Consider the following 19893-nt stretch of genomic DNA (forward strand, 5'->3'; position numbering starts at 1 on the left):
CTCTTGCTCTCCTCTCTTCTCCCTCTCGTGCGTCGCTACCCAGCCGAGCTAGTAGCCCAGCCCCGGCGCTGTTACCTCGCCACGCGCCCCTGCACCATCTCGACCTCCCCATACGCGTTGCCTTGTTGTTGTCCCCTGTCCTGCATGCACACCGCAAGCACGACAACAACAACAACAACAACAACAACAGTCGCTCCTAGGGCTACTATGTCGTGTACCGTGCACGTCCCTTCGTTACTTGTTCTTTTGTGCCCAATCACACTCCTTCGTGGTCGTGTTGTGTTATAAGACGGCTTAGTATAATTCCTCTTCTTCCTAATCTTCTTTATTTAAAATTATGTTTTTAAATTATGATTAGAATTGGATTTTGATTATTAATTGTATTTAGGACTGGTTATGAACACCAAAGTTGAAGATTTTGATGATTAGATTGTTGAGTATGATTTTTATTTGAAGTATATGAATATTCAGATTTGGTTTAAAGCTCCAAATTTTATAAGTTAATGAATTTTAAATCGTGATTTAGGGTTAGGGTTTTGTTTTAACTCTTATGATTAATTGTTTAGCATAATTAGATGACAATTTTAATTATGGTAATCAAGAATAAGGTATTGAAGGTGACTAGTATGGCCAATCTAGGATAGTTAAATACGGTCGGCGTACCTTTTATCTTTGAATGTAAAGTTTTAAATATGGTCTACGTACCGTTGAAGTTTTGATGTAATAATTAGATTATTAGGTTCAAGTGCTTCTAGATTGTTTAAAATTTTAAGTTAGCTTTTGAATGGAATTCAAGACGATGCAAGCTAACAAGGTGAAGGGAAGATTGGATGCTTCAAGACCAATTTTTTGGGCCATACTAGTTCAACAAATAATTTATGCTTTTATATATTGTTGAATGTATATTATGCATGAATGCTGATATGTGTGTTTTATATAGAGTTTTTACCCCCGTCCCTTAGTACTTTTTGATCTCAAATGAGCTCTTCGGAGCGATTTTTAGTACTAATGTGCTCCTTGTAGTGTGTTTGTAGTTTTAGGTTCATCATTGTAGGAATTATCATATTTTTGTTCATTTCCTACTCATTTGAAACAATACAAGAGATTATGTACTTTCGAGAGCACAAACATTAAGTTTGAAGAGTTTTGAAGCAAAGCGAATAACGAAGGAAGTACAAAAATGACTATAGTCCACTATTTTAAGCATAACTCAAGTTCTGAAACTCTAAATGATGTAATTCCAATTGGGTTGGATTCTAGACTTCAATAGCTTTCCAAAAAGTGGTCACTCGTCTAATTCCGACGAATAACGAAGGAGATATGACGTTTTGAAGATAGAGGATCGTGTAGTTTCAACACGCGCCCGATCGGGCAGGCTTCGCCCTATCCGGATCGGGCGGTCATTCTGGGCGCTGTTCTGGGAATTTTGCAACCGCCCAATCGGGCGGAATTTCGCCTGATCGGGCCGACTATCGAGCACATCGCCCGATCGGGCGAAGCGTCGCCCGATCGGGCGACGCCAACCTCCAGCGTATTTCGCGAGTTTTTATTTCCGATTTTGGGCTCTATTTTGGGCAAACTATAAATACTAGCCCCTTATATTTTTAGGGACACCTTTTATTTTAGTTTTGAACCTTAGTTATTTCCTTAGCTTATTATTCTCTCAAATTTGTTCCAAAACTTAGTTTTATTTTCAATCAAAAATTCAAGCTTTCATTATTCATTGTTCTTCAATTAGGTATTGCCTGTTCTAATTTAGTTTATTGCTTTAATCATGTTTTCTATTATGTCAATTGCTTTGTTATTTATTATCATGAGTGAGTAGTTTAATTTCTAGGGTTTAGGGGATCTATGAATGCATGATTGGGATTATATGTGGACATGATATTTGATTGATTGATTATCATTTCTATAGCTTATTATTATTGCTCGTCAATTCTGTTCGGCCGGACTATTTTGATTTGAGTTTGATTAACCTTAGATTATGCGCCGAGAGGTATAAATCTGATATTTTTGGTATGTGGCTATTAGATAGGAATTATTTCTAGTACGTAGCGAGAGCCCGCTAGTTGTTCTATCCTAAGGAATTCATAAGATTCGAGAGATGCATGTTTTCCTAATTATGATTGTTAATTGATTGTTATTGTCCGTCGTCCAATCCCGGTCTGCATTTATGGTGAACCGCTGCCCTAGATTCCTTTAATATTGTCATTTTCCGATTTGATTATTTGCTTTAGTTTAATATACAAACCAATCCGATTCTCGTTACCAGTAGTCTAGATTAGTCTATTAATAGTAGAAAGAACGCCTGTTTCCCTGTGGATACGATCCCTGCTTCCCTTGCTATATTTTTAGTTGGTGAACGTTAGGTTTATCTTTGATAGGAGTGCGATTTAGCCTGTCAAATTTTGGCGCCGTTGCCGGGGAAAACGGTTTTATTTTCTGTTATTAATTGTTTTTCTAGATTATTGTTTGTTACTTCTCAAGGAACTCCCGTTCCTTGAGACCGGATCTCACGACTGTTTTCTAGTTTTTGCTTGTTTATGCCCAGGATTGTCCATACCAGCGATCTGACTTCGTTCGATCCTGAACCTGAACGGACCTTTCGTAGACGGCGTAGATTCGTTGAACAGTTGAGAGACTATTCTGACTCTGAATCAGACTATCTGATTAGCAATCTATTCCATACAGATTCAGAGATGGGTGACCAAGCACCACCACCACCACCCCCACTTGTGCTAAGGCTTATAGACTATTCTAAACCAAGTCTGTCTATGCTTCCCAAGGCAATCATGCCTTCCATTGCGGTCGAGAATTTCAAGATCGAACCCCAGCTGATAAACATGATCGAGAAACACCAATTCGGTGGGGAAAAAGGTGAAGATCCTAATCTCCATATTCAGTCTTTCATTCAGTATTGTGCCACCATTAAGCAGAAGAATTTAACACCGGAGCAGACTATGGAGATACTCTTTCCATTTTCATTGAGTGGGAAGGCAAAGCTATGGATTAACAGTCTCAATCGCGCAGCTATGAAAATCACCGATTGGAATTCCTTGGCCCTTGCGTTCTATGTTAAATATTTCCCACCTGAGAAGACAGCTCGTCTGAGGGGTCAGATATTAGGTATCTCTCAACAAGCAGATGAGAGTTTGTTCGAAGTTTGGGAGAGATTCAAGGACTTGCAAAGAGAGTGCCCGCATCATGGTTTGGATGACTGGTTCCTGGTTCAGCAGTTCTATAATGGTCTGGGTAATGAGTCTAGGTGTCTTTTGGATTCAGCTGCCAGTGGGAGATTTATGCAACTGGAGGTGCCTAGAGCTTTAGAGGTGATTGAGGAGATGGTCATCCATATTGCCCAATATGGGAATCCTAGAGGTTTTGCCGACCGGGGTGTTAAGCATGAGATGAATTCTATTGATCAGCTTACTGCTCAGCTAACTGCCCTACATCACAAGCTAGACAATATACAGATCGCATCTTCCCAATCCACCCAACATGCTAGTGTCGCTGCAATGAGTGACCAATCTGCCAATGTCTGTAATAGTTGTGGGATGCAAGGCTATTATGCACAGGAATGCCGGAGCTCTATCGAACAATGCAATGCATTCCATTCCTACAAGCAGAACAATCCGTACTCCAACTCTTACAATGAGGGGTATAAAAACAACCCCCTACTATCATATAGGAGTACTAATGTCTAGAACCCCCATCAGATTCAACACCCTCCACCACCACAACAACAGTACCAACCGCCACCACAACAGTCATACCAACCGCGGAGTAACTACAACCCGCAGCCTAGTGGACCACCTGGTTTTCCTCCACAACCTCAACCCACACAAACTGATCCCATGCTTGTAGAGATGAGGAATATGATGTTGGAATTGCAGAGATCTCTGAGCGAAAAGGATGCCAAAATTGATGCCCTCACTGCTCATAACAAGATCATGGATAAACAGTTGGCACAAATGGCTACTACTCTTGCAGAGAGACCCAAAGGTCAACTCCCTTCACAGCCTGTGACCAGAGAGTCTGTAAATGCTGTCACTTTGCGGAGTGGATATGAGTATGATGGGCCGCCTATGACTATAGAGGAAGAGGTTGAAGTATCTGTCAATGGTGCTGTGCCAAGAGAAAGTGAGAAGGTGGTCAAGGAGAAGGAAGCTGACACAAGGGTTGAGAAGAAAGTTGAGATACAAGTTCCACCTATCAAACTTCCCTTCCCTCATCGTCAGCTAAAGAACAAGCTAGACAAGCAGTTTGGTAAGTTCTTAGAAGTGGTAAAGAATCTGCAGGTAACGGTCCCTTTCACTGAATTAATTACTCAAGTACCTGCATATGCTAAATACATGAAAGACATCTTGACTAGGAAGAGAGCATTTAGTGAGGTGGACACTGTTGCATTTACTGAAGAGTGCAGTGCCTTACTACAAAATAAGTCTCCACCCAAGTTGAAGGACCCCGGGAGTTTCTCTATCCCGTGTAATATTGGCAACCTTTTTATTGACAAAGCCTTATGTGATTTAGGTGCCAGTGTTAGTGTCATGCCCCTGTCTGTATGTACTAAGTTGAACATGGGTGATTTAAAAGTTACCAACATAACTCTGCAAATGGCTGATAGATCTATAAAATACCCCCTAGGTGTTTTAGAAGATGTGCCTGTTAGAGTAGGTAAATTTTTTATTCCTGTTGATTTTGTTGTGTTGGACATGGAAGAGGACAGGCAGATTCCTATTATTTTAGGTCGACCCTTCCTACACACTGCGGGGGCAATCATAGATGTCAAGAATGGCAAGCTGACCTTTAATGTGGGGGATGCCAATGTTACTTTCAATTTAACCCATATTGCTAAGAGCCCTATGGTAGAGGAGTCATGTTTTGGAGTCAATGTTTTTAATGATTATTTTACTACGGAATTGACTCATACTAACTCTAATAACTCCTCGGAAAAAGCACATGTTTCAAATTGTTTTGTAGGTGGAGGTGATCGGAGTATGAACTCTTCGGCATGGGTTCGAAAGGAAGCACGATTTGATGATGCTGAGACCCGAAGGCCGAAAGCTCGGTGAACGGTGGGCACCGCATTCATGATAGGGGTCGTGATCTGTCACTTCCAGCATCACATAGCTCATCTAAGGCATTTGAATTGACACCAGATGGCACCATCATTGGTGCCCCCATTTGATGAGTTTTCGTGGCTCTCATCCCCTTCCTTTCGTTGTCTGCACATAAACTGAGATTGTGTAATGGGGACATTGCATCAATCTAATAGGGGATGAGTATTTCACTATCCGTTTATTGCTTTTCGTAGTGTATTTTTCGCTTTCGTTTGTGTGTTTTAGTATAATTTTTGAGCAAGTGTGTGTTTCATTGTAGTTTTTGGTGTTAAAGAGGTGAGAAGAGGGTATTTTACGGTTTGGACGTTTAATGCTGTGCAGGTCTAAGGCTCCAAGTTCGAAAAAGTTGAATTCAAGCTGAAACGGAGTAGTCTGCGTTTCGCCCGATCGGGTGCGTGTCGATTCAAGGAAAATGTTGGAAAATCGCCTGAACGGGCGACGGTTGCCCGATCGACTCAAAGGGCGAGTCAAATGCCCGATCGGGCGAAATTCCGCCCGATCGGGCGGTTGATGATGACGTTAGTTCGAGGGTTTGAGATGATTTTAGGTTGGAAATAGTCGAAGAAAATGGGCATTGCATTTCGCCCGATCCGGATCGGGCGAGGAGCGCCCAATCGGGCGCGCACATATTCAACGAAAAGGTTCGAAATTCGCCCGATCGGGCGATCTGCTGCCCAATCGGGCGATTTGCGAATCAGCGACAAATAAGCCACGGGTTGCTCACTTTCCTCATGATACCCCTTGAGGCAATGAGGACATTGTCTGATTTAGCTTGGGGGGGTGTTTCACTCCTTGTACATATTAGGTATGTTTTTCCTTTTATTTTTGCATTTACTTATTTTTGTGTGTTTATTTTGGTGTGTTTAATGTTTTCTAGAGTAGTTTATTGCTTTGAAAAAAAAAATTACAAAAATACGTTCCGATAAATACAAAATCATGCTTCCCTGTGCCCCTTGATTGGAAATTGTTTTGATTCTTGGTATTTGATGATGGGCAATGTAGATGTGTTAGCCATGATTTGATATTCGACTACTTTGATGCCTTAACATGAGTCAACTCTGACTAACTATTTGTGGACTTGGTGCTTGACTAGTTGACTTGGTTAGGATGTGTGATAGCTTCCTGGTGTGTCATTGATTTTGAGTATTGATTTACAACTATTAGTAGTGTTTTATGACTCATATACATGCACATTGTAGAGGACGAAGGCATTTTTCTGTTTAGGTAGCCTTCAGATGAATCTAGATACATTTTTTCCCTCCTTTTCTACCCATGTTGTTGCTTGTGCCCCTTTATTCGGTGACTAGCCACATTACAAGCCTGTAAAACCCCATTGGTTACTAGTCCCAAGCCTAGCTTGGGGGAGCTAATAGTAGTGAGGTGAGGGAGTTGTAATGTGCTACATTTTGAGCACAAAGTGGGTATTGAAAAAGGAGTTCGTCTTATCATGTTTGTTGTTGAAAATGAGTTGAAAATGAAAAGAGATGAAAGAACAAAACAAATGTGAAGGTTTCTAAAAAGAAAGGAAAAAAAAAGAGAGATTGAAAAGGAAAAGAAAGAGAAAAATTTATTACTCTCATAAAAAAGTTCAAAGTATTGTTTCAATCAAGTTTTGCAAATTCATATCCTTATGAGTGATTGGTTACAATTGTGGAAAAAAGGCAAGAAAGTATGGTGTTGGCTTTTTGTTGTTTTGTCATGTGTTGAGTGGGAGAGTTATGGTCATTATATCGGCTGATCATGGTTGTTTTTAGGATTTATGCTCCCTAAAGCCAAGGCTTTAAAGCTCATATTATACCCAAACTTACCGCACCCTTACCTAAGCCTAACATTACAAGCTTTGAAGACCTTCCGACCTTTGTGCATAGAGTCGTACTTATGTGAAAATAGTTGTTTATCAATGCAAGTTATGACATGACACATTTCGAGTCGACTACTAGGTTGAGTGTATGTTTTTCTAGACACACGAGTGTTGTGAGTTTGGGAGGGCATTGTTCACTTATATGTTGGGAGGAGAGCGAACGGGTACATATTTTATCCGCCACATAAATGAGTGACGAGTGTGTGAGCACTAGTCTTGAATTCCATTGTGCACTTGTGGTTTGCTTTGCATGACGATTGTTAGGGAGGATTTGTGGTTGGGTGGATTTGATTGGTTGACATTGATGCATGCTCGTTGGATTTTGCCTTGAATTATGTTTTTCATTTTGAAATATGTTGGGGGTGAAGTTGGTCTTGTATTCATCGATGATTTCCTTGCTTAGGGACAAGCAAGGATCTAGCTTGGGGGAGTTTGATATGTGTGTTTTATATAGAGTTTTTACCCCCGTCCCTTAGTACTTTTTCATCTCAAATGAGCTATTCGGAGCGATTTTTAGAACTAATGTGCTCCTTGTAGTGTGTTTGTAGTTTCAGGTTCATCATTGTAGGAATTAGCATATTTTTGTGCATTTCCTACTCATTTGAATCAATACAAGAGATTATGTACTTTCGAGAGCACAAACATTAAGTTTGAAGAGTTTTGAAGCAAATCGAATAACGAAGGAAATACAAAAATGACTATAGTCCACTATTTTAAGCATAACTCAAGTTCTGAAACTCCAAATGATGTAATTCCAATTGGGTTGGATTCTAGACTTCAATAGCTTTCCAACAAGTGGTCACTCGTCTAATTGCGACGAATAACGAAGGAGATATGACGTTTTGAAGATAGAGGATCGTGTAGTTTCAACATGCGCCCGATCGGGCAGGCTTCGCCCGATCCAGATCGGGCGGACATTCTGGGCGCTGTTCAGGGCATTTTGCAACCGCCCGATCGGGCGGAATTTCGCCCGATCGGGCCGACTATCGAGCACATCGCCCGATCGGGCCGACTATCGAGCACATCGCCCGATCGGGCGACGCCAACCTCCAGCGTATTTTGCGAGTTTTTATTTCCGATTTTGGGCTCTATTTTGGGCAAACTATAAATACTAGCCCCTTATATTTTTAGTGACACCTTTTATTTTAGTTTTGAACCTTAGTTATTTCCTTAGCTTATTATTCTCTCAAATTTGTTCCAACACTTAGTTTTATTTTCAATCAAAAATTCAAGCTTTCATTATTCATTGTTCTTCAATTAGGTATTGCCTCTTGTTCTAATTTAGTTTATTGCTTTAATCATGTTTTCTATTATGTTAATTGCTTTGTTATTTATTATCATGAGTGAGTAGTTTAATTTCTAGGGTTTAGGGGATCTATGAATGCATGATTGGGATTATATGTGGACATGATATTTGATTGATTGATTATAATTTCTATAGCTTATTATTATTGCTCGTCAATTTTGTTCGGCCGGACTATTTTGATTTGAGTTTGATTAACCTTAGATTATGCGCCGAGAGGTATAAATCTGATATTTTTGGTATGTGGCTATTAGATAGGAATTATTTCTAGTACGTAGCGAGAGCCCGCTAGTTGTTCTATCCTAAGGAATTCATAAGATTCGAGAGATGCATGTTTTCCTAGTTATGATTGTTAATTGATTGTTATTGTCCGTTGTCCAATCCCGGTCTGCATTTATGGTGAACCGCTGCCCTAGATTCCTTTAATATTGTTATTTTCCGATTTGATTATTTGCTTTAGTTTAATATACAAACCAATCCAATTCTCGTTACCAGTAGTCTAGATTAGTCTATTAATAGTAGAAAGAACGCCTGTTTCCCTGTGGATACGATCCATGCTTCCCTTGCTATATTTTTAGTTGGTGAACGTTAGGTTTATCTTTGATAGGAGTACGATTTAGCCTGTCAAATGCGTTGTTTGTATGTTTGATTAAGATTTAGTTCACTAAATAATCAAACCAACATAGAAACAACTAGGTCCAAAGTACTATTGAGTTTATAATTGTCTTCCAAATCAAGCAGTTACAAAAATCTAAGGACCTAAGATAGTAGGTTTCCGCCAAAGCGAGGTGCTATTTTAGATACTTAGATGGTAAGGTATCCCAAAGGAACACGTTGATTGTGGTTTTAACTTGAACCATATTGCTATATGTTGTGGCAATGGGATAAATTATGGTATTAATTTATTAACCAAGAGTAGTTTGGATTTTACTAGCAATTGGTTTTTGTTTACCTAGAATCTTAAAAGACTTAATACAAGCCAAAACATGCTTAAGGATTTAGGACTTTTAGGGTCTTGGAATCGTTTCATTCATTATGGACCATGTTTTACTTTGCATGAATGAAATGTTTAATAGCTGTAATGATTGCATGATCTCTTTTATTTCAAAGTTATCAAAGGATTATGAATGGTTATTTATTGCAAATTGGTTTCAGTTGTAGAATGTCTAAAACAACAATCAAAGTATCAGAAATTTTGGATGTAAAGTTGAACCTATCAAATTTTCTTGATTGGGAGAGGAAACTTCGACAAGTCCTCAGATGGAACAACATTGAATATGTTGTTGATAATCACATCCCCATCTATTACTCAAAGGGTATGACTCCTGAAAAGCATTGTGCGTGGGCGAACTACATGTCGCTAGTGGTGGATCTTATTCTTGGCTTAATCCCCAAATATTGGAGTGCAAGGTTTGTTGCATATGAACCATGGGCACTTCTAAGGCATCATAGGGATATATGTCGTGGTAGATTCCAACATGGTGGTCAACATGTTGACCAAAATGTCTTTGAATTGGTACATTCATTTAGGGGTCTTAAGCTTAATGCTCCATTGGGTTGTTGCTTTGAAGTCGAAAGACAAAAGGCAAGGGAAAGAGTCATTGATGTCGAAATGACTGTTGGAACACCCATTAAGATTCATACGAAGAAGATGTTTGAACTGTTCAATCTCCTTGAGTTACTTGGTAATCCATTCCCATATTCTACATTTGCGGAAATATTATTGAGTTCTCTTCACCCTGGATACAAGAAATTCAAACTAGTCTATTTTTCTAAAAGAAGGAAAAAGATTGTTAGTGAGCTAATCAATATGCTTCATTAATATGAATTGGACTTTGTAAATGATAAGCAAATATCACTAAAAGTATAGAGTAAGAAAATCAAGAAAAAGGTTCCGGGGAAGATCCAGGGCAAGGGTGCATCTTCATCTACTTTGGGAGGGAAAGTGGCGCCTTCCAAGAGGCAAATGAAGAGGGATCGTTCTCCATCTACGTCACAATGCTTCTATTGTAGTGAAATTGGTCATTACAAAAGAAATTTTCCTAAGATAAAGGAAGATGAGAAGGACGGAAACGTTGCTTCTCCTTCAGGTATGTATGTTATACATTGTAATCTTGAAAATTCTACTTCTTGGGTATTAGATACTGGTTGTGTAATACCCCGATTCTAGACCCTATTAAAATATTACTTAAAATAATAAAATATTAATTTGAGTATAAAATTCGGTAGAGTTTCCTTTGTATATCGAACAAACCCAGATTTGGGATTATTTAAAACCTGAAATAAACTCAAACGAAACCAACATCCATCCAAAAATGGGATTTACAAACCTGAATATTTTTTAACATAGGCGGAAGCAACAACAAAGAATCGGAATATTACCGCCACATTTACCTAAGGGAAAACGCAAGGCTACGAATCTAAAGATCGATAAAAGATAATCAAGATGACAAACCTTTAATTTCTACATTAACTAAATTAATACTTGACAAATATATAAACCTTATAAATTAAATTGTCTATTTAAATTTATGCCTAAAAGACGCCTTTGTAATACATTTACTTCTATTATCGCCATCCTCACTCGAAGCAACTTATGAAATTAACATACTTGTGGATAATAGTCATCTGCTCACCATAATGAAATGGGTCGTCGCAGGTTCAATCCCAAATGGAAGAACAACACAAACAATAAACACAAACAAGAAATACACACGTCAGCAAAAGCTGAGCACCACACTCTACCTTAATGAAGTATTGAGAAAACTCATGTGGCTATTTAAGTTAATGAATATAAAAAACAAAATAAAAAATACACACAAAGACGCCGTTCCCAAAAATTTTGAATAACAAAAGATGAAACAAACTGAGTCTTGTTAGTAGTTAAATAAGTATTAGAGATTACTAATGCTTCTCTATTGGAGCTCTTTCTCTAATCATATTTATCTCTTACATTCCCAAATTCATGTAATTCTCCATTCTAAGTAGATCCGGGAGCCCCTTACAATCTACTGAATAATAAATAGACCCAGGAGACCCTAACAGTCTATTTAATGTGTACCCGGGAGCCCCTGACAGTACATTCAATAACCTCTAGTGTGCACACCCCCCAACTCTAGCTTTTACTGTGACCCGGGAGTCCCTGAACAGTCACACTAGAGATGAGGACGATTAACCATCTTGCCACATACGGCGATAATTAATTTCAAATTGCCACATACGGCGAAAATTAATCAATAAGTCCCATAATCACCTTAAACTTTAATATCCAACACTCAAAAAGTTCCTCCGATTATAATTGAAAGTAATGAGCTTACCTACATTCAATCGCCCAATTCCATAACTTAATGACTAATACAAAACATGATATTCGCTATTAATCCAACCCACAAAGTGTCATAATTCTCCAATTCATTTATGAATATACATAGGCATAAGACAAAACAACAACACAACAACAACAAGAACAACAACAACAACAACAACAAAAATAGCAGCAACGATTATCATCAAGCAACTAAACACACGCATACACACCGGATAACTCCTCTGCAAATACTGAACTCTCAACCATCAATTATACATCAATATAAAATCTGAAAATCGTGTTTGTCATTTGAAAACTCGTAAATTAATTTGTGAGTTCATGAGACACTCAAGAATAACAATATTTAACATCAAAATCAATAATAATATTAATAACCAATTTCAATTAGCAATAAGAGAGAGAGAGGAAGAAGAAGAAGAAAGAATGAGTGTGGCACCTCGGGCTAGCAACTAGCAGAAACACCAACAACGACAATATCGATAACAACAATCAACAATTAGAACTCCAACAACGTTTCAACACCTCCGACGAGAGGAGGAAACGTCTATAGCGGGTGCACAAGAAGACTTAAGTGGGGCGACAATGGTGGCTCTGGTACCGTAATGGCGAACTGATGCTGGAATAATTAGGTGGCGGTGGAACACAATCGGAGGTCGTCTGCGGCGAAGGATCAACAGCGCAATTAGAACAGACGAGAGAGAAAATCTGATTGCATGTAATAGGTTTTGGGTCTTTCTATTTGAAAAATTATCGACAGGGTTTTGTGATAGCTAGACATATCACAAAGATGGAGTTGATTTCTTGGGAGGTCGACAACAAACCACTATGGTGGCAACACCTTGAATTGACACGATCAGGGGTTGTAAAGAGGATGAGTATTACTCATTTACTCATAACTTCATAAGTCAATTTAGTTAAATTTATAAAGTTGGGTAAAATCAGATTACTTTACTAACCTTTAATAAATCATGTTTAGAATATGAGTTATAAAACAGATCACTCTTATAATGCTACTATATTATGTTTTGAAAAGTAGTAAACCAAATTTGATAATTAACGTTATGATAAATGTTATTATAAAATAAAATATTTTAATCTTTAACTAAACCGGTTTCATAAGAAATTTGTTACATAATTTGACAAATATTTTAAGACTTATATAGCAAATAAAATACTATTAAATTTAAGTTCACTAATCAAATTAATAAGATTTGAAAGCCATACTCTCACATTTCAAAAGATATTATCAAAACACGTATAAGTTATACTTAATATCAATTTTAGAGCTGCTTAAAAAATCTGGGATATTACAGGTTGTGGCTCACACTTATGTTCCAATTCACAGGGACTAAGGAGAAGTAGAAAGCTTGATAAAGGCGAGATGGGTCTACGTGTGGGAAATGGAGCACGGATTGATGCATTAGCCGTAGGATCTTATTTTATATCTTTGCCTAGTGGTTTTGTTTTGGAACTAGAAAACTGTTACTATGTTCCTAGTATCACTAGAAACAACATTTCCATTTTAAGTTTGGATTCCAAAGGTTTTAGTTTTCAATTTAAAGACATTAGTTGTTCTTTTTCTTTAAATGAAATGTTTTATGGTTCAACACAACAAGAAAATGGTCTATATGTGCTAGATACAAGCAAACAAATCTATAACATAAATACCAAAAGGGCTAAACTAATGATTCGGATCTCACATATCTGTGGTATTGTCGATTAGGCCATATAAACACAAAACGCATGGAGAGACTTCAAAAGAAGGGAATTCTATAATCATGCGACTTAGAGAAGATTGATCAATGTGAATCTTGTTTACTTGGCAAAATGACAAAGCGACCTTTCTCAAAAGTGGGAGAAAGAGCAAGCGAACTACTAGGGCCAATACATACGGACGTATGTGGGCTTATGAGTATGAAAGCTAGAGGTGATTTTAGTTATTTCATGATGTTTACAGACGATTTCAGTAGATATGCTATATTTACTTAATGAAACACAAGTCTGAATCGTTTGAGAAATTCCGAGAATTTCAAAATGAAGCAGAGAATCAAAATAGCAAGAAAATCAAAGCTCTAAGATCAGATCGAGGAGGTGAATATCTTAGCCACGAGGTTGATGACCATGTATAAGAATGCGGTATTCTTTCTAAATTGACTACTCCGGGGACACCTCAATGGAATGGAATGTCGGAACGGAGGAACATGACCTTACTAGATATGGTCAAGTTAATGATGGGTCAAGACAAACTTCCTTTACAATTTTGGGGACATGTGTTGCAATTAGCAGTACTCACACTAAATTGCTCCGTCAAATGCTGTTGAAAAGACTCCAAATGAATTTTGGACTGGGAAACTTCTAAATTTGTATTTTCTAAAGATTTGGGGTTGCGAAGCATATGTCAAGCGATTGATTTTGGACAAGCTTGCACCAAAATCTGACAAATTTATATTTGTTGGGTATCCAAAAGAAACTAAGGGGTATTACTTCTACAACAAGTCAGAGAACAAAGTATTCGTTTCTCGTGATGGTGTCTTTTTGGAAAGAAATCACGTTTCCAAATTGACAGTGGGAGAATAATAGACCTCGAAGAGATTTGAGACGAAGAACGAACCAAGAACTTTTTAGAAGCAGTTCAAGGTGAAGAACCTCAAAGGCCTTCAGAAGAGCTAGTGGGAGTAGTTCCTCAAGACGTTGTTGCCCCTGGTAGATCACATAGAACTAAGGTTCAGCCGGATAGATGAACAGGTGTTCTCTTAACAGAAAACTAAGAAGTTCTCATATTGGATAGTGATGAACCTATGTCCTACAAGCAAACTATGACGAGCCCAAGCTCCACAAAATGGTTAGAGGCCATCAAATCTGAGATAGACTTCATGTCTGAAAATCAAGTCTGAGATCTTGTTGATTTTCCGAATGGGTTTACACCTATCGGAAGCAAATGGGTCTTCAAATTGAAGAAAGACAAAGAGGGAATTGTATACATATACAAAGCTAGATGGGTAGCAAAAGGTTACATACAAGTTCACGATGTTGACTATGATGAAACCTTTTCTCCAGTCGCTATGCTTAAGTCTATTCGGATAATCCTTGCGATTGTCGCATTTCATGACTATGAAATAATGCAAATGAATGTCAAAACTGCCTTCTTGAATGGTGCTCTTGACTGTGTTTATGACACAACCGGAGGGTTTTGTCGATCCAGATAATCAAGGAAAGGTATGCAAGCTTAAGAAATCCATTTATGGATTGAAGCAAGCATCAAGGAGTTGGAATATACGATTTGATGAAGCAGTCAATGAATTTGGCTTCATCAAGAATCAGGACGAATCTTGTGTATACAAGAAAGTCAGTGGGAGTAAAATTGCATTCCTATTCTTGTATGTTGACGACATACTGCTTATTGGAAACGACATTCCTTTGCTAGAGTCTATAAAGACTTGGCCTGAAAAGTGTTTCTCAATGAAACACTTAGGAGAGGCACAATACATATTGGGCATCAAGATCTATAGGTATAGATCTAAGAGGATGATTGGACTAAGCCAAAGCACTTACATTGACAAAGTGCTATCTAGGTTCAGTATGATGGAAGCCAAGAGAGGCCATCTACCGATGTCACATGGCGTATATCTAAGCTAGATTCAGTGTCCCAAGACATCTGATGAGCGTAGAAAGATGAGTGGAATTCCATATACTTCGTCTATTGGATCTATCATGTACGCTATGATTTGTACAAGGCTGGATGTTTCGTTCGCACTCAGTGCAACGAGAAGGTACCAGTCAAACCTAGGAGAGGCGCATTGGACTGCTCCCAAGAATATCCTAAAGTACCTGAAAAGGACAAAGGATCAATTTCTGGTCTATGGTGGTATAGATGATTGATTGTTAAAGGATGTACGGACGCAAGCTTTCAAACCGACATAGATGATTTCAGATCACATTCTGGTTTTGTGTTATGCCTTAACAGCAGAGTAGTAAGCTGGAAAAGTGCTAAGCAAAGAACTATTGCGGGTTCTGTTAGGTTATGATACATATGAATAAACATAAATCATGCGGAAAAACCATAAAGTCAGAAAACATATTATTAACACATAATTATTTAGCATAATTCAGATGCATACACTTTGTAGCGTGCCCTCCCTAGCTGCGCCCGAACCGAACAAGAACAAGTCTTTAGGACTCCAAGTGTCGTCCCTCCGTAGATAGTCCACGGCACGTCCGGATCCGCGTTAAGCTAGACCAACTAGAATCGCCCTTAAGGTAGTATGAAATTCGGCTATTATGGGGCAAGAGAGTGACTGATTTTTCTTGAAAATCTTACCTTTGAATACTTCAATTGTGTCTCTAAATTGTGACCCTAGGCACCTATTTATAGAGTTATGGAAAAGGTCTTGTAATAATACTAAGATACGAATTAATTAACTTAGAATCCTAGTAGAACTCTAAATCAATTAATTTATCTTTTAGGATTAGGATTTAATCATATGTAGAATCTCGATAGCTTTAGGATTCACAAACACTCACGCACGCACGAGCCGCACGCCCATGCGCAAGCCTCGCGGCCCACGCACGGCGCACAGCCCTGCAGCCCATTATGCTCGCGCGCCAAGGCTTGGCTGGGCCTGGCCTTGCGCTGGGCCTGGTCGAGCTTGGCGTGTGTTTGTTGCGTGTTTGCTTGCTGGGCGATGGCCCGGCTTCGTGCTGGGCCTTCGTCTGGCAGGCCTCGTCCGATGCTAATTCGTACGATACGCTTCCGATTAAATTCTCGATTCCAGAATTTATTTCCGATACGAACAATATTTAATATTTCCGATTCCGGAATTAATTTCCGTTTCGAACAAATATTTAATATTTCCATTTCCGGGATCATTTTCCGATTTCGATAATATTTCCGATTCTGACAATATTTCCGTTTCTGGCAATATTTCTCATTCCGGCAATATTTCCATTTCCAATAATATTTTCCGATACGTACCATGTTTCCGTTTCCGGCAACATCTACGACTTGGATAATATTTATATTTCCGACACGATCCATATTTCCGTTTTCGGCAATATCATCGTTTTCGGAGTATTCATTTCTTGCTTATGACGATCTCAGCTCCCACTGAAACCAAGATCCGTCAATTCCGAATATCCATAGATGGAGTATTTAATGCCATTAAATACTTGATCCGTTTACGTACTATTTGTGTGACCCTACGGGTTCAGTCAAGAGTAAGCTTTGGATTAATATCATTAATTCCACTTGAACTGAAGCGACCTCTAGCTAGGCATTCAGCTCACTTGATCTCACTGAATTTATTAACTTGTTAATTAATACTGAACCGCATTTATTAGACTTAACATTATATGCATACTTGGACCAAGGGCATTATTTCCTTCAGGTTCTACAAATGAAGCCGAGTACATTGCTGCCTCAGACGCAGCAAAGAAGTTGTTTGGATTCGAAAGTTCATTGAAGAACTTGGGGTTGTCCCCTCCATAAAAGGATCAATGGCTTTGTATTGCGACAATAGTGGAGTCGTTGCCCAGGAAAAGGAGCCTAGGATCCACCAGAAGTCCAAGCACGTACTACGGCGATTTCACATACTTCGAGAAATCGTTGAACGGAAAGAAATTGAGATTTGCAAATTGGAACTGACGACAACGTCGCTGATCCATTGAGTAAACCGTTGCCACAAGTGAAGCATAACACACATGTAGCAAGCATGGGAATCAAGCATGTTGGAGAATGCCATTGATTTTCTAAGTTTTGTTTTAGAACAGTTGGATCTGTGTTTAAAACAATTGGTTTAACCATTTCATATTTATGAAATTATTTATTTCATATTCATGTAATTGTGTTTTAGTATTAAATGAGAAAATCCAAGTGATTCAAATCATTCAAATAGGATGTCACGATGGATTCTTTGACAACGAAACACCCATAAGTGAACTTGAATATTGAAGTAACAAAGGATCCCTAATCCAGGTCATTGAAAGGTTGGACGACCAATGACTAATGAAGATTAGATTGCAAGTAGATTTTAGTTCAGTTTCTTGAACTAGATGGACATGTTATGTCAGAAATCTTTTGCATAGATACTTATTGGATCTTGCATCGGATTGACCATGAGAACACTTTAAGAGATTAAAGTCATGTCATAAGTAGTTCTCATTAATGGTGATTAGAACCATTCCTCAAAACATGAGTAATTATGATTCCTCGTTTGAAGATTAGTTCGCTTTGATGTTCGCTAAACGACACACCGTAAAAGGAGACTATAAAAGCAGTTATTGGGCGTACTATGAATCAAAGTGAGTATTCATAGATTGCAAGACTGGATTGTCCTCCTATCTTTGATGGGATATGGTGTTATTGTATAACAAGGCCTCTCGGAGAGTTAGATACTGTGAAAATGCATGGTCGTGCTTAGAATGGTTAAGGCTTAACCTTATGTAAAAGTTTAACAGTTGAACTAAGTAATCCGATAAACACTTCTGGACCTAATAAGGATGGCTTGGATCTTATGTTCAACAAGTAACACTAAGCGACAAAGGAATGTGAATGCACACTTGTCTGAATGACAAATGGGAGACTGAAGGAAACGTGTCCTTCACCCAATGTGCATTAGTCTAATACTAAAGGTTCAGATTAATTACGAATAATTAATTCAGTGAGATCAAGTGATCGGAACAGCTGGCTGGAGCAATGCTTCCGATCAGTGAGTTCTAGTCCTAATTAGGCTCACAACTTACTTTTGACTGAACCTATAAGGTCACACCATTGGCGTGTAACAGATGATTGGATTAAATGAATCGGAAATTCATTTAATAGCTTTTCTGGAAATTAGTTCGGAAAACATAAATTATATGATTTAACATTGGAACGTAAAATCGTATATCTTGTTGCGTATATTTATAAGCTAGGCAAAACAAATAATCGTATCGTACGAAAATGGATCGTCAAGTACGAAAACGATATATGAATTATCGGATGATAATGTAATAAAGAAAACACGAAAGCAAGGCCACGAGCAAGGCACACAAAAGGCGTCAAGCCCATGGCATTTCTTCCTTGGCTGCGCACCCGCGAGGGAGCCACAACAGCAACAGCAACATCGATCGAGGACCCAAGGCCCACTGCGTGATGTGTTGTGCGTGTATGTGTGCATCGTGGTCGTGGGCCTTGCTGGCCAGTCGAGCTCCTTGCTTGGCCGGTTAGCTTGGCTCATTAGATAGGTTATTATAATTACCTAGTCTACATGTTTTTCCTAATCGAATGCAATCACAATATTCTAACCTAAGGCAAGAGAAACCCTAATTCTCTTTGTGCCTCCATTAGAGTGTTCATCCCAAAAGCTAAACTATCTTGAGTGAGGTCTAAGCCATAAATCTCAAGACGGATCTGAACGTACCGGTGAACCAAGTAGAGGAACGACATTTGGAGTTCTTGTTCATGTTCGTGTTCGTTGAACTAAGGGAAAACACGCTACAAACGTAAGTATTGCTTGATCTGAACTTTATACATGCTTCCTAGCTTTGGGTTATTCCTCTATCATGTTATGTATTTAACTGTAAACCCCTACATTTTTGCGATAATGTTTCTACATCTTATCTTGCGGTGAATCCGGTTCAACATGATCGTGGAAAACATATCAAAATAGAGTATCATTTTGTACGGGAGCATGTTGCTCATGGTGATTTAGTTGTACGTTATCTCCCTACTGAGTTACAAATCGCTGACATTTTTACAAAAGGTTTGTTAGGTCAGCGTTTTGAGCTTTTAAGATCCAATCTGCACATGATTCCCCCAAATTGAGGGGGTGTAATACAGGATACTAAGGGTATAATATACTACTGTAATATTGTTATATGTACGAGTCCCATGCACCCGTATTAGGGTATACTGTATCGCTATATTAACAAGTATAATTTCGTATTTTATAGTATCTGTTGAAGTCAACTTCGAGCGATTTCCTTCAATATTTCTTAAAGAATCAATAATTCCCAAAATACGTTACTTTCTAACTTAATTCCCACCATACCGTCCACGACAGCATGGTAAACCGACCTTTTTTTTTTAAAAAAAAATCAGCGCAAAATCGCCAAATGAAATAACGGTTTATATGGGTTAACCGTTATCTCAAATGGCGGTTTGATCTTATATGGGTTAACCTCTATCCCAAATAGCGGTTTATATGGGTTAACCGCTATCTCAAATGGCGGTTTCGGGCTGCAAATTGGAAACAGTGGGCCTGGGATATGTACAAAACTGCCATTTGAGATGGCGGTTCAAATG

At 38.5% G+C, this 19893-nt stretch overlaps 1 non-coding gene across 1 annotated transcript; it reads right to left on the reverse strand.

Annotated features, from left to right (window-relative positions):
- Positions 1–3104: 3104 nt before the first annotated feature.
- On the reverse strand, positions 3105–3211 carry LOC130466467 (small nucleolar RNA R71). The gene has a single exon (XR_008926692.1). It is a non-coding gene; the product is annotated as a small nucleolar RNA R71 (small nucleolar RNA).
- Positions 3212–19893: the final 16682 nt, after the last annotated feature.

The sequence above is a fragment of the Spinacia oleracea genome, chromosome 1 (assembly GCF_020520425.1).
Source record: "Spinacia oleracea cultivar Varoflay chromosome 1, BTI_SOV_V1, whole genome shotgun sequence".
NCBI classification, from domain to species: domain Eukaryota; kingdom Viridiplantae; phylum Streptophyta; class Magnoliopsida; order Caryophyllales; family Amaranthaceae; genus Spinacia; species Spinacia oleracea.